The sequence below is a fragment of the Lynx canadensis genome, chromosome D4 (genome assembly GCF_007474595.2).
Source record: "Lynx canadensis isolate LIC74 chromosome D4, mLynCan4.pri.v2, whole genome shotgun sequence".
Taxonomy (NCBI): Eukaryota; Metazoa; Chordata; class Mammalia; order Carnivora; family Felidae; genus Lynx; species Lynx canadensis.
In genome coordinates, this window is record NC_044315.2 from 53,320,298 (window position 1) to 53,334,703 (window position 14,406).

The following is a 14,406-nucleotide window of genomic DNA, read 5'->3' on the forward strand; positions in this document are numbered from 1 at the left end:
GTACCCCTTCAGCACCTTTCCCTCTCTCTTCCTCCTCTGGGATACCAATTATGCGTATATTATTTCTTTTTAGTGTATCACTTAGTTCTCTAATTTTCCCCTCATACTCCTGGATTTTTTTATCTCTCTTTTTCTCAGCTTCCTCTTTTTCCATAACTTTATCTTCTAGTTCACCTATTCTCTCCTCTGCCTCTTCCATCCGAGCTGTGGTGGTTTCCATTTTGTTTTGCATTTCATTTAAAGCGTTTTTCAGCTCCTCGTGACTGTTCCTTAGTCCCTTGATCGCTGTAGCAAGATTCTCTGCTGTCCTGTATACTGTTTTCCAGCCCAGCGATTAATTTTATGACTATTATTCTAAATTCACTTTCTGTTATATTATTTAAATCCTTTTTGATCAGCTCATTAGCTGTTGTTATTTCCTGGAGATTCTTCTGAGGGGAATTCTTCCGCTTGGTCATTTTGGATAGTCCCTGGTGTGGTGAGGACCTGCAGAGCACTTCCCCTGTGCTGTGGTGTATAACTGGAGTTGGTGGGCGGGGCCGCAGTCAGTCCTGATGTCTGCCCCCAGCCCACTGCTGGGGCGACAGTCAGACTGGTGTGTGCCTTCTCTTCCCCTCTCCTAGGGGCGGGATTCACTGTGGGGTGGCGTGGCCCGTCTGGGCTACTTGCACACTGCCAGGCTTGTGATGCTGGGGATCTGGCGTATTAGCTGGGGTGGGAAGGCAAGGTGCACGGCGGCAGGGGGGGCAGGCTTAGCTCGCTTCTCCTTAGGTGATCCACTTCAGGAGGGGCCCTGTGGCAGCCGGAGGGAGTCAGATCCGCTGCCGGAGGTTTGGCTCCGCAGAAGCACAGAGTTGGGTGTTTGCTCGGAGCGAGCAATTTCCCTGGCCGAACCGGTTCCCTTTGGGATTTTGGCTGGGGGATGGGCGGGGGAGATGGCGCTGGCGAGCGCCTTTGTTGCCCGCCAAACTGAGCTCTGTCGTCCGGGGGCTCCGCAGCTCTCCCTCCCTTTGTCCTCCAGCCTTCCCGCTTTCCGAGCAGAGCTGTTAACTTATGACCTCCCAGACGCTAAGTCGCGCTTGCTGTCGGAACACAGTCCGTCAGGCCCCTCCGCTTTTGCAAGCCGGACTCGGGGGCTCTGCTTGGCTGGCGAGCCGCCCCTCCGCCCCGGCTCCCTCCCGCCAGTCCGTGGAGCGCGCACCGCCTCGCCGCCCTTCCTACCCTCTTCCGTGGGCCTCTCGTCTGCACTTGGGTCCGGTGACTCCGTTCTGCTAATTCTCTGGCGGTTTTCTGGGTTATTTAGGCAGGTGTAGGTGGAATCTAAGTGATCAGCAGGACGTGCGGTGAGCCCAGCGTCCTCCTACGCCGCCATCTTCCTGTCTCCTCTCCCCAAATACAATATTCTGATTTTTCACTGCGATTGACATCTATTTGTTGAAGGAAACATTCTTCTCTCCAATTGTAAATGCTCAATGGAACCATATAAGGTTGAAGCCTTTGGTTACAATGTTGCTTGAATTTTGGAAAACAAACCGCTAATGTAGGAAAAAGTTAGGTAAAAACAATCCATAAAAAAGCAGTACAGAAATAGTGAGTGAGAGAGAAAGAGCCACAATGAGACCATTTAAGCTCCTTATCATTGAGCCATTCATCATTAAATCCATTTGGTGTACAAAGAACGATTTCCCCACTGCTATTCCTTCAGCTATTTTGAAATGTATTTATTTTAACTTGCAAACAGAAGATTTTCACTAACACAAAACATCAAACTTTCTTGCCTCTACGATGAACCGTTCTACTGTATGTATGTATGTATGTATGTATGTATGTATGTATGTATTTAAGTTTATTTATTTTGAGAGAGACAGAGACAGCCAAAGCAAGCAAGGGAGGGGAAGAGAGAGAGGTAGAATTCCAAGTAGGCCCTATGTTGTCAGTGCAAAGCCAGATACGGGGCTTGAACGCACAAAGAGTGAGATCATGACTTGAGCCAAAATCAAGAATTGACTGTTTAACAGACTGAGGTACCCAGGAGCTCCAAACCATTCTAGTTTATACCCCTCTCAGAAAATAGCTTTTTGGAAAAAAAAAAAAAGTACCTTTTGGTTACATTTTGCATATACTCCCTTCTTGGCCCTATGTCCCTATTGTACTATTTTCAAGTTATAGTCAGGCATTCACATCTTCACATATAGGGTCAGCTATATACACATTTTTCATTTTAAAAAAAGTTATTTTACTCTTTTTTGTTTAATTATTCAATTATAAACCATCCTAAGGGTCATTAATTTTTTGGTATAATTTTAATGTTTGTAACTTAAAACTTCTATAGTAAACATGCCTTTCTTAATTCTGTGTTTCAGTTTACATTTTAGATATAATTTTTAAAATTGTACATATTAAACATCTGCATCACATACCTGAGGGCCAAATATCTTCTAATATATCAATATTGTCTTTAAAAAGTTTTTTGGAATGTGTATTCATTTTTGAGAGAGACACAGAGTATGAGTGCAGGAGGGACAGAGGGAGAGGGAGACACAGAATCCAAAGGAGTCTCTAGACTCCAAGCTGTCAGCACAGAGCCGGACATAGGTCTTGAACCCATGAACCATGAGATCATAACCTGAGCTGAAGTCGGCACTTAACCAACTGAACCACCCAGGTGCCCCCAATATTGTCTTTATTCTCTTCAATATTTTTACATATAGATTTCAGTTGTAAACTATACACAAGGGAAGTTTTTATCAATATATATTTTAACATGTCAGATTTAATTACCTAGGCAAAGAATCGCCTCATAATACTTCGTGATGAGGGCTTTTCAATCTTGTCACAATCTTTCCAAGTGATCATGTGAAGAAAACTAATGAAATCTGAAGTATTAGTTCATTTTGACTTATCTCTATAATTCAGCAAATTATAGCTTGTAGTACCAATGTGTAACAATAAAATCAAAGTTATTTCCTTAACATATGTCTTAAAATTAATGGATATATAATCAGAAAAGCATTTATTTTTATTAAGGTACTCTGTAAGATATAGATCCTAACTCGAAAAAATGGACGTACACTATACATAGTTAAATTAAGTATTTATGTTTGAGGAGAAAATGGGAAGAAAAAATTACATTCTACCAGTTAAAATCATTCACTGCTTTTTTTTTTTTTTAAGATCGTACTTTATTTTATTTTAAGTAATCTCTATACCCAACACGGGACTCAAACTCACAACCCTGAGATCCAGAGTTGTATGCTCTACCACCAACTGAGCCAGCCAGGCACTGCAATCTCCTACTGTTTTGAATAAAGTAAAAACAATCGAATCCATGTAACTTTACATGAAATAATATTTATTAGTTCATGGAATTTTTAAAAATCCAAGGATATACTGACATCATGTGTGTTTTGACTCATGGCCAAAAAGATTTCATCAAAGCCCTGTTTTTTGTTGTTGTCATTTTGTTTGTATATTTTCCATTTCTTGTCTAACTCTTGTCTTAGCTCTACCTCTTTAGGTACAGTGTTTGTGTGTTAATATACTGGCAGCTTCTTCACTCCTCCAGTTCTTAAATGAGAAAATGTGAATGAGTTAGAGGTCCTGTACCAGGTTTATAGTAAAGTCTCCTTTCGTCTTCCTGGTTGCCCATCTATGAAGCAATCACCAATGCCTGGAGAAATCAGGTTGCTTACCTAGATTTGAGTCTAGTGCTCTAATTTTATAAACATGTAGAAACCTAATTAACAGAAAAGGATGTTCTGAGGAGAGTAATTAGCATGGTTTTCCAGAACGGACTCAGGTATTAGTAACCTAAAGGAAAGTAAATACATGGAAATGACCTAACGTATGCACGTCCACTACAAAAGAAAATGAGAGGCTTCTGGTTAAACATAGAGCATCTCTACTCTCTTACCTTGGTTAAGGGGCTTGCACAAAAAGAGCCCGTCTCAATCCTGCCCTAAGAGAAATCTCACAAAAACCCCATGTCTGTTTTACAGACACACAGTTCATAGTGAAAAATATTATTTTTTAAATGAATTCATTGTAAATCCCTAAGATAAGGACATATGTACACCACCCTCTCCAAATTTACTCAACAGTAGAATCACTTAGACATGTAGCATCACTGCATGGGAATGTGCCTTTGCCTGAAAAATTCTTAACCATACTCTTGGGCCTGAAATACTAGATCAGATATAATAAAGAGGATTGCACATTTAAAAATACATCACAAATGTTTCAGGAAAGAAGGCAGAAACCATTCTCAGCATTTCCCTGTGGGAGAATTTAATATAAAGGATAAGCTTCATGCAAGAGAAGGGCTTAAAAGGGAACCCAGAGATTAGCACCAGCAGGAAACTCCTATCATCCTAAGAGCTGGAGGAACAGCGGTAGTTACTAGAACACAAAAGCAGGGCCGTATGATGAGAAATGGGGCATGGCCTACTGTGTGCCACAGTGAGTAGAAAGAGGTAAGAGAGGACTTTCTTTTCTCCTCTTCCCCTCTTATCTTCCACAAATTCCTGCTATTGGCCAGAACTATCCAGCAAACAGGTGCACTATAGACTGGAAGGGAATGCGATTTGTGATAGAAAGCAGAACAGGAGAAGGTCAGCTGTATAGCAAACAAGAATAATAAATGTCTATTTTAGTGAAAGAAAAAAATAATGAGCCATTTCCAGTTATCAAAGAAAATCTGGGGTTTGGAAAAAAATGATAAAGAAAGCTCATTTTGAAATGTTTTAAAAGCCAAGTAATTCACATTCCTTTTTGTAATAATTTGCTACCCAGATAACTTTGTTAGGAAGCAATATATCTTGGGTACAGAGAGCATCAAATTGTTGTATCAAAGATCTAAAAAAAAGTTAAAAGCATTTCCTTTTTTGAAATCACAATTCACTTATGGCCAGTTTCCATTCAATTAAAACATTGATTTTTCTACTTTTTCTTAAAGTAGAATGAAAATTTTCTATCTATTTCTATATAATGCAATATATACATTATTCTACTCCAATACATGGGCATGTTGAAAAGGTAAGAATTACTCTTTAACAAAATGCTAAGAAACATGGAATTTCCAAATTCAAAAAACAATTTTCATTTAGAAAAGCAATTCAAAATGAAATCTTTTCTATAAATCAAAAATATATGTAGTGTCTGTATGTTGAAAATTATAAAACATAAATAAAAGAAATTTTAAAAAAAAGAACTAAGTGGAAAGAAACAATGCTCATGGATTGGGAGACTAAATATTAAGATGTCAACTCTCTGCTCTTTGATTTATAGATTCAGTGTATTCTCGACCAATATAACAGCAAAGAAACTTTTATACATACACATCATCTGATTTTAAAAGTTACTCAGAAAAGCAAAGAGACTAGAAAAGCCAAGATAATTTTAAAAAACAAAAACAGCATCTGAGGGCTCATACTATCCAATTTCAAGATGCGCTATGAAGCTATAATAATCAAGGAAGTGTGTTATTCACAAAAGGCTGCACCCACAAAAGGGGAAATGCTTTTTATTGGTGAAACAGAAGAGAGAAACCAGAAATGAACCCACCTAAACATGCCAATTGATTATTCATAAAGTTCAAAGACAATTCACTGAAGAAATGATTGGGTTTTCCACAGACAAGATTGAAACAACTGGATTTCTATATGCCAAAATAATGAATCAACACACATACCTCCCACTGTACACAAAAATGAACTTAAAATGGATTGTAAAGATGGCCGAACAGCATGGAAGTTTTTTGTGTGTTTTGCATCCATGAAACACAGCCAGACCAACACTAAACCATCCTGCACACCTAGAAAACTGATTTGAGGATTAACACAACAATCTGCACAACCTGAACCACAGAATTCAGCAGGTACATGGCATGGAGAGGTGAACTTGGGGAGCGAGAAGCTGCGGCAGGCAGGGAGCTGCCAGGTATTGACCTGCAGAGTTGCAGACTCTGTGCTCCCCCTTTTTACAGTCTTAATGGAATTTAAACCCTCCCCTTTCTCCTTTCTTCTTTCTCATTTCTCCTTTCTCCCTTTCTTTTTAGTTTAGTCCCTGCGGTTGTGTCCAATTTTCCACTTTCTCTCCAGCTGCTTTTGGGGAGGGGTGGTTTTCCTGTATTCACTGCCACCCATCTCCCCCCCCCCCCCCCCCGTCTCCATCCTCTGGTGGGAAGGGCGAATCCCCAGGAGCACAGTGGGGTCCAGGAGGTTCTTGCGCCACACAGGGAAAAGCGGTTCTACTGCTGGAAGGACATTTGGTAGAGGCTATTGAGGCCACCTGGTCCCAGCAGACCCCAAAGAACGGCCACATTTGCTGGTGCTGGAAAAAGGTTGTTAAGGGTGAAGCCTGGTGCCAGATGTGTGTTGTGATTTTCAAATAATCCTTGAAACACTGCTGCTACACTATCTCGTAAACTTTCTCTGGGGCGGGCTGGCACCTGGCTACAGGCTCGGGGCACCTGCAGCAGCAGGGTCCAGCAAGTGTTCCTGGGTGCAGCCAACATTCAGCTATTGCTCAGTGAGACCCTCCCACAAAGGGGCGTAACAGGTCAAAGCTGCAGTCCCTCAGAAGTAAGGGGCCAGGGAAAACAGCTGTATCTGAAACAAAACTCAGGAGAGAGGTACAACCTGGGGCTTGGTCACGGACAGTGTAAAAGAGGGGAGCAGACAAAAGCTGAAGACAGAGGAAGGGTGCGCAACTGCTGATCCGGGAGAAGAGAGTTCCGTTATTAGAGACTGGGTAGCTGGGTGACACCATTTTCACCCCTCCCGTGCATACGCATATGCACTAAGGAATGCCACAATACTCCACCCCAGTAGGCTAGCAGCGCCATCTAGTAGAGAATGGAGCCATTACACTGAGCCCTGCCCAACCGGGCCAACCTTGCTCTTCAGGAACACAAGTCTCACCACCTGCTTAAGTTTACAGATCATAAAGTGCTTCAGAGTCTGACTTCTAGGGGAAAACAAAGTAATTTCAGTCATATTTCAATCTGTTAGCAGGTCCATCTATTCAACTTTCTTTTTTTTCCCTCTTTTTCATTTCTTTTCTTTTTCATGAATATAGAAAGAGAAAAAATTCATTTTCATTTTCAATTTTTATTAAAAATATTTTCTTTAATTTTTTTACTATTTTTTTGCTTTTGTGTAAATTGTTTCCAGTTCTATTTTACTTCCATCATTTTATTTTAGTCTACTTCACTGTATTCACTGTTTCTAATTTTCAAACGATTTCTTTTTTTTCTTTTTTCTCTTTTTCATTTCTTTTCTTTTTCTTGAATAAAGAGAAAAACTTCATTTTTATTTTCAATTTCTATTAAAATATTTTTCTTTAATTTTTTTACTATATTTATTTTTATGTAAATTTTTTCCAATTCTATTTTAGTTCCATCATTTTATTTTAGTCTACCACAGTGTATTCACTTTGAAATTTTCAAATGATTTCCTTTTTTTGTTTCTTTTTTCTTGAATACAGAAAGAGAAAAAATTCATTTATCTTCAAATTTTATTAAAAATATTTTTATTTAACTTATTTTTCCACTATAGCATTTACTTTTGTGTAAATTTTTTTCAAATTCTATTTTCCTCCCATCATTTCATTTTAGTCTACTTCAGTGTATTCATTTTTTCAAATTCTCAAATGATTTCCTTTTTTTTATTCCCCCTTTTTTCTCTAATCTATCAAACCACTTTCAACACCCGGACCAACACACACCTAGGATCTAGCATCATTTATTCGATTTGTGTGTGTGTGTGTGTGTGTGTGTGTGTGTGTGTATGTGGTGTGTTTAATTTTTAAATTTTAATATTTTTTATTTTAATTTTTTTAATTTTAATTTTTCTCCCTCATTAATTACTTTTTTCCCTTCAAAATGACAAAACGAAGGAATTCACCCCAAAAGAAAGAGCACAAAGAAACGACATCCAGGTATTTAACCAACACAGATACAAGCAAGATGTCTGAACCAGAATTTAGAATCACAATAATAAGAATACTAGATGGAGTCAAAAATAGATTAGAATCCCTTTCTGTGGAGATAAAAGAAGTAAAAACTAGCCAGGATGAAATAAAAGATGTTATAACTGAGCTGCAATCACAGATGGATGCCTCAGCAGCACAGATAGATGAGGCAGAAAGAGACTCAGTGACATAGAGGGCAAACTTATGTAGAATAATGGAGCAGGAGAAAAAGAGGGAGATTAAGGCAAAAGAGCACAATTTAAGAATTAGAGAAATCACGGACTCATTAAAAAGGAACAACATCAAAATCATAGGGGGTCCCAGAAGAGGAAGAGACAGAAATGGGGGTAGAAGAGTTATGTGAGCAAATCACAGGAGAAAACTTTCTTAACCTGGGGAAAGACACAGACATCAAAATGCAGAAAGCACAGAGAACTCCCATTAGATTCAACAAAAACCGACCATCAACAAGGAATATCATATTCAAATTCACAAAATACTCAGGCAAGGAGAGAATCATGAAAGTAGCAAGGGAAAAAAAAAGTCCTTAACCTATAAGGGAAGACAGATCAGGTTTGCAGCAGACCTAATGGCAGGCCAAAAAGGAGTGGCAGGATATATTCAATGTGCTTAATCAGAAAAATATACAGCCAATAATTCTTTATCCAGCAAGGGTGTCATTCAAAATAGAAGGAGAGATAAACAGTTTCCCAGACAAACAAAAATTAAAGGAGTTTGCGACCACGAAACCAGCCCTGCAAAAAATTTTAAGGGGGACTCTCTGAGGGGAGAAGAGATAAAAATATACATACATACATACACACATGCCAAAAGCAACAAAGATTGGAAAGGACCAGAGAACACCACCAGAAACTCCAACTCTACAAGCATCACAGTGGTAATAAATTCATATCTTTCAGTACTCACTCTAAGCATCAATGGACTCAATGCTCCAATCAAAAGACATAGGGTAGCAGAATGGATAAGAAAACAAGATCCATCTATATGCTGTTTACAAGAGACCCACTTTAAACCTAAAGACACCTTCAGATTGAAAATAAGGGGATGGAGAACCATCTATCATGCTAATGGTCAACAAAAGAAAGCCAGAGTAGCCATACTTATATCAGACAATCTAGACTTTAAAATAAAGACTGTATCAAGAGATACAGAAGGGCATTATATCATAATCAAGGGGTCTATCCACCAAGAAAACCTAACAATTGTAAACATTTATGCGCCAAATGTGGGAGGACCCAAATATATAAATCAATTAATCACAAATATAAAGAAACTCATCGATAGCAATATCATAATAGTAGGAGACTTCAACACCCCAAACAGCAATGGACAGATCATCTAATCAAAAAATCAACAAAGAAACAATGGCTTTCAGTGACACACTGGACCAGATGGACTTAACAGATATATTCAGAACATTTCATCCTAAAACAACAGAATATACATTCTTCTCCAGTGCACGTGGAGCATTCTCCAGAATAGACCATGTATTCAGACACAAATCAGCCCTAAGCAAGTATAAAAAGATCGAGATCATACTGTGCATATTTTCAGACCACAACGCTATGAAACTCGAAATCAACCACAAGAAAAAATTTGGAAAGGTAACAAATACTTGGAGACTGAAGAACATCCTACTGAAGAATGAATGGGCTAACCAAGCAGTTAAAGAGGAAATTAAAAAGTATATGGAAGCCAATGAAAATGATAACATCACAACCCAAAATCTCTGGGATGCAGCAAAGGTGGTCATAAGAAGAAAGTATATAGCAATCAAGGCCTTCCTAAAGAAGGAAGAAAGATCTCAGATACACAACCTAACCTTACGCCTTAAGGAGCTGGAAAAAGAACAGAAAATAAAACCCAAAACCAGCAGAAGACAGGAAATAATAACGATTAAAGCAGAAATTAATGCTGTCAAAACCACAAAAACAGAACAGATCAATGAACCCAGAAGCTGGTTCTTTGAAAAAATTAACAAAATTGATAAACCACTAGCCAGTTTGAACAAAAAGAAAAAGGAAAGGACCCAAATAAATAAAATCAAGAATGGAAGAGGAGAGATCACAACCAACACAGCAGAAATAAAAACAATAATAAGAGAATATTATGAGTAATTATATGCCAATATAATGGGCAATCTGGAAGAAATGGACAAATTCCTAGAAACATATACACTAGCAAAACTGAAACAGGAAGAAATAGACAATTTGAACAGACCCATAACCAGTAAGGAAATCGAATTAGTAATCAAAAATTTCTCAAAGAACAAGAGTCCAGGGCCAGATGGTTTTCCAGGGGAATTCTACCAAATATCTAAGGAAGACTTAACACCTATTCTCTTGAAGCTGTTCCAAAAAATAGAAATGGAAGGAAAACTTCCAAACTCTTTCTATGAAGCCGGCATTACCTTGATTCCAAAACCAGACAGAGACCCCACTAAAAAGGAGAACTATAGACCAATTTCCCTGATGAACATGGATGCAAAAATCCTCAACAAGATATTAGCCAACAGGATCCAACAATACATTAAAAAAATTATTCACCACCACCAAGTGGGATTTATACCTGGGATGCGGGGCTGGTTCAATATTTGCAAAACAATTAATGGGATTCATCACATCAATAAAAGAAAGGACAAGAACCATATGATCCTCTCAATAGATGCAGAAAAAGCATTTGATCAAATACAGAATCGTTTCTTGATAAAAACCCTCAAGAAAGTAGGGATAGAAGGAGCATATGTTGAGATCATAAAAGGCATATCTCAACGACCCACCACTAATATCATCCTCAATGGGGAAAAGCTGAGAGCTTTCCCCCTAAGGTCAGGAACAATACAGGGATGTACACTCTCACCACTATTATTCAACATAGTATTGGGAGTCTTGGCCTCTGCAATCAGACCACACAAAGAAATAAAAGGCATCCAAACCGGCCAGGAGGAGATCAAACTTTCGCTCTTTGCAGATTACATGATACTCTATATGGAAAACCCAAAAGATTCCACCAAAAAATTTCTAGAATTGATTCATGAGTTCAGCAAAGTGGCAGCATATAAAATCAATGCACAGAAATTGGTTGCATTCCTATACACCAACAATGAAGCGACACAAAGAGAAATCAAGGAATTGATCCCATTTACAGTTGCACCAAGAACCATAAAATACCTAGGAATAAATCTAACCAAAGAGGTGAAAAATCTATACACTGAAAACTATAGAAAGCTTATGAAAGAAATTGAAGAAGACACAAAAAAATGGAAAAAGATCCCATGCTTCTGGATAGAAAGAACAAATATTGTTAAAATGTCGATACTACCCAAAACAATCTACATATTCAATGTAATCCCTATCAAAATAACACCAGCATTCTTCACAGAGCTAGAACAAAAAATTCTAAAATTTGTATGGAACCAGAAAAGACCCTGAATATCCAAAGTGATCTTGAAAAAGAAAACCAAAGCAGGAGGCATCACAATCCCAGACTTCAACCTATACTACAAAGTTGTAATCATCAAGACAGTATGGTACTGGCACAAGAACAGACACTCAGATCAATGGAACAGAATAGAGAACCCAGAAATGGACCCACAAACGTATAGCCAACTAATCTTTGACAAAGCAGGAAAGAATATCCAATGGCATAAAGACAGTGTCTTCAGCAAGTGGTGCTGGGAAAACTGGACAGCAACATGCAGAAGAATGAACCTGGACCACTTCCTTACACCATACACAAAAATACACTCAAAATGGATGAAAGACCTAAACGTAAGACAGGGAGCCATCAAAATCCTCAAGGAGGAAGCAGGCCAAAACCTCTTTGATCTTGGCCGCGGCAACTCAACATGTCTCTGGAGGCAAGGGAAACAAAAGCAAAAAGGAACTATTGGGATTCATCAAAATAAGAAAAGTTTCGGGGCGCCTGGGTGGCGCAGTCGGTTAAGCGTCCGACTTCAGCCAGGTCACGATCTCGCGGTCCGGCAGTTCGAGCCCCGCGTCAGGCTCTGGGCTGATGGCTCAGAGCCTGGAGCCTGTTTCCGATTCTGTGTCTCCCTCTCTCTTTGCCCCTTCCCCGTTCATGCTCTGTCTCTCTCTGTCCCAAAAATAAATAAACGTTGAAAAAAAAATTTAAAAAAAAAATAAGAAAAGTTTCTGCACAGCGAAGAAAACAATCAGCAAAACTAAAAGGCAACCGACAGAACGGGAGAATATATTTGCAAATGACATATCAGATAAAGGGTTAGTATCCAAAATCTACCAAGAACTGATCAAACTCAACATCCAAAAAACAAATAATCCACTGAAGAAATGGGCAAAAAGACATGAATAGACACTTCTCCAAAGAAGACATCCAGATGGCCAACCGACACATGAAAAAATGCTCAACATCACTCATCACCAGGGAAATACAAATCAAAACCACAATGAGATACCACCCGGCACCTGTCAGAATGGCATTAAAAACCTAGGTAACAACAGATGATGGCGAGGATGTGGAGAAAGAGGATCTCTTTTGCATTGTTGGTGGGAATATACACTGGTGCAGCCACTCTGGAAAACAGTATGGGGGTTTCTCAAAAAACTAAAAATAGAACTACCCTATGACCTAGCAATTGCACTACTAGGCATTTATCCAAGGGATACAGGTGTGCTGTTTCAAAGGGACACATGGACCCCCATGTTTACAGCAGCACTATCAACAATAGCCAAAGTATGGAAAGAGCCCAAATGTCCATCGATGGATGAATAGATAAAGAAGATGTGGTATATATATACAATGGAGTATTACTTGGCAATCAAAAAAATGAAATCTTGCTATTGCAACTACGTGGATAGAACTGGAGGGTATTATGCTAAGTTAAATCAGTCAGAGAAAGACAACAATCATATGACTTCACTCATATGAGGACTTTAAGAGACAAAAGAGATGAACAAAAGCAAAGGGAAAGAAAAATAATATCAAAACAGGGAGGGGGAACAAACAGAAGAGACTCATAAATATGGAGAACAACCTGAAGGTTACTGGAGGGTCATGGGAGAGGGGATGGGCCAAATGAGTAAGGGGCACTAAGGAATCTACTCCTGAAATAATTGTTGAACTATATGCTAACTAATTTGGATGTAAACTTAAAAAAACAAAAAATAAAATTAAAATTGTAAGTGAAGAGAGAAAAAAAGAACAAATAAATGAATGAATGAAAAATAAATTGAACTTGCAAGCCAAAAAAAAAATAAAATGGATTGGAGACATAAAAGTAAAAAGGAAAATTATAAAACATATTGAAAAACACATGAAAGAAAATATATATGACCTTAGAATTTATGAAGATAAATTGAACATTATAAAAATTAAAAACTTTGCTTTGTGAAACTCATTGTTAATAGAGTAAGAGAGAAGCTAACAACTAGTAAACATATTTGTAAATTACATACCTGACAAAGGACTTGCATCACTAACATTTAGGTTACTCTTAAAATAAAATAAATATAAACTAATAAAAATTGGACAAAGGGTCTGAAAGAGATACTTCACCAAAGAATGCGTACAAATGAAAATAAATACAGGAAAAATATCTCTACATCATTTGTCATTAGAGAAACTGAATTAAAACAATGAGATGCTACAACACATCGATTAGAAGACATAATATTAAAATAACTAGCAATGCCATGTTTTGGCAAGAATGTAGAGTAACTGAACTCTCAATTAATGTAGGTGGGAATTAAAAAATGATATGGGTGTTTTGTAAAACCGTTTTGCAGTTTCTTATAAAGTTCACCTTGTATTTGCTTTATAAACCAGAAATGGAACTCCTATTTACCCAAGAGAACAAAAACTATATAAATATGCATCCACACAAATCTGTATATGAGTATTTATAGCAGCTTAATGTATTATTGCTGAAATCTGGAAATAGCCTAAATCTAAATCAACTGGTGAATGGATAGCCTTATCATGCTATATCCACAAAGTAGAACAGCATATATTATTAGTTATAGAAATGTACTGTACTATTCAGGATGAATCCCATCTGTATTATGCTATGTAAATACAACTCAACTCAAAGGGTTCTAAACTGTAGAATTTAATATATCTGACTTTCTGGAATATGCAGACAATAGGGACAAAAAATAGGTGAGTCATGAGTGGCTGGGTGGGGGTGTGTGATTGACTTCCAGGAACATGAAACTTTTTGGGTTGATGAATATAATCTATATATTGATTGTAGTGATAACTGTATGACTTTGTCAAAACTCAGTGAATGCTACTACTGATGACTGTATTTCCAGTCACCTGACTAAAAACGAAGTAAAAATAAATAAAACTAAATTACCATGTGTCTCCAAGGTGTTGAACTGGATCACTAGTACACTGTTATCTAGTACACAAAGTAGCATATCTAGCTGGTAC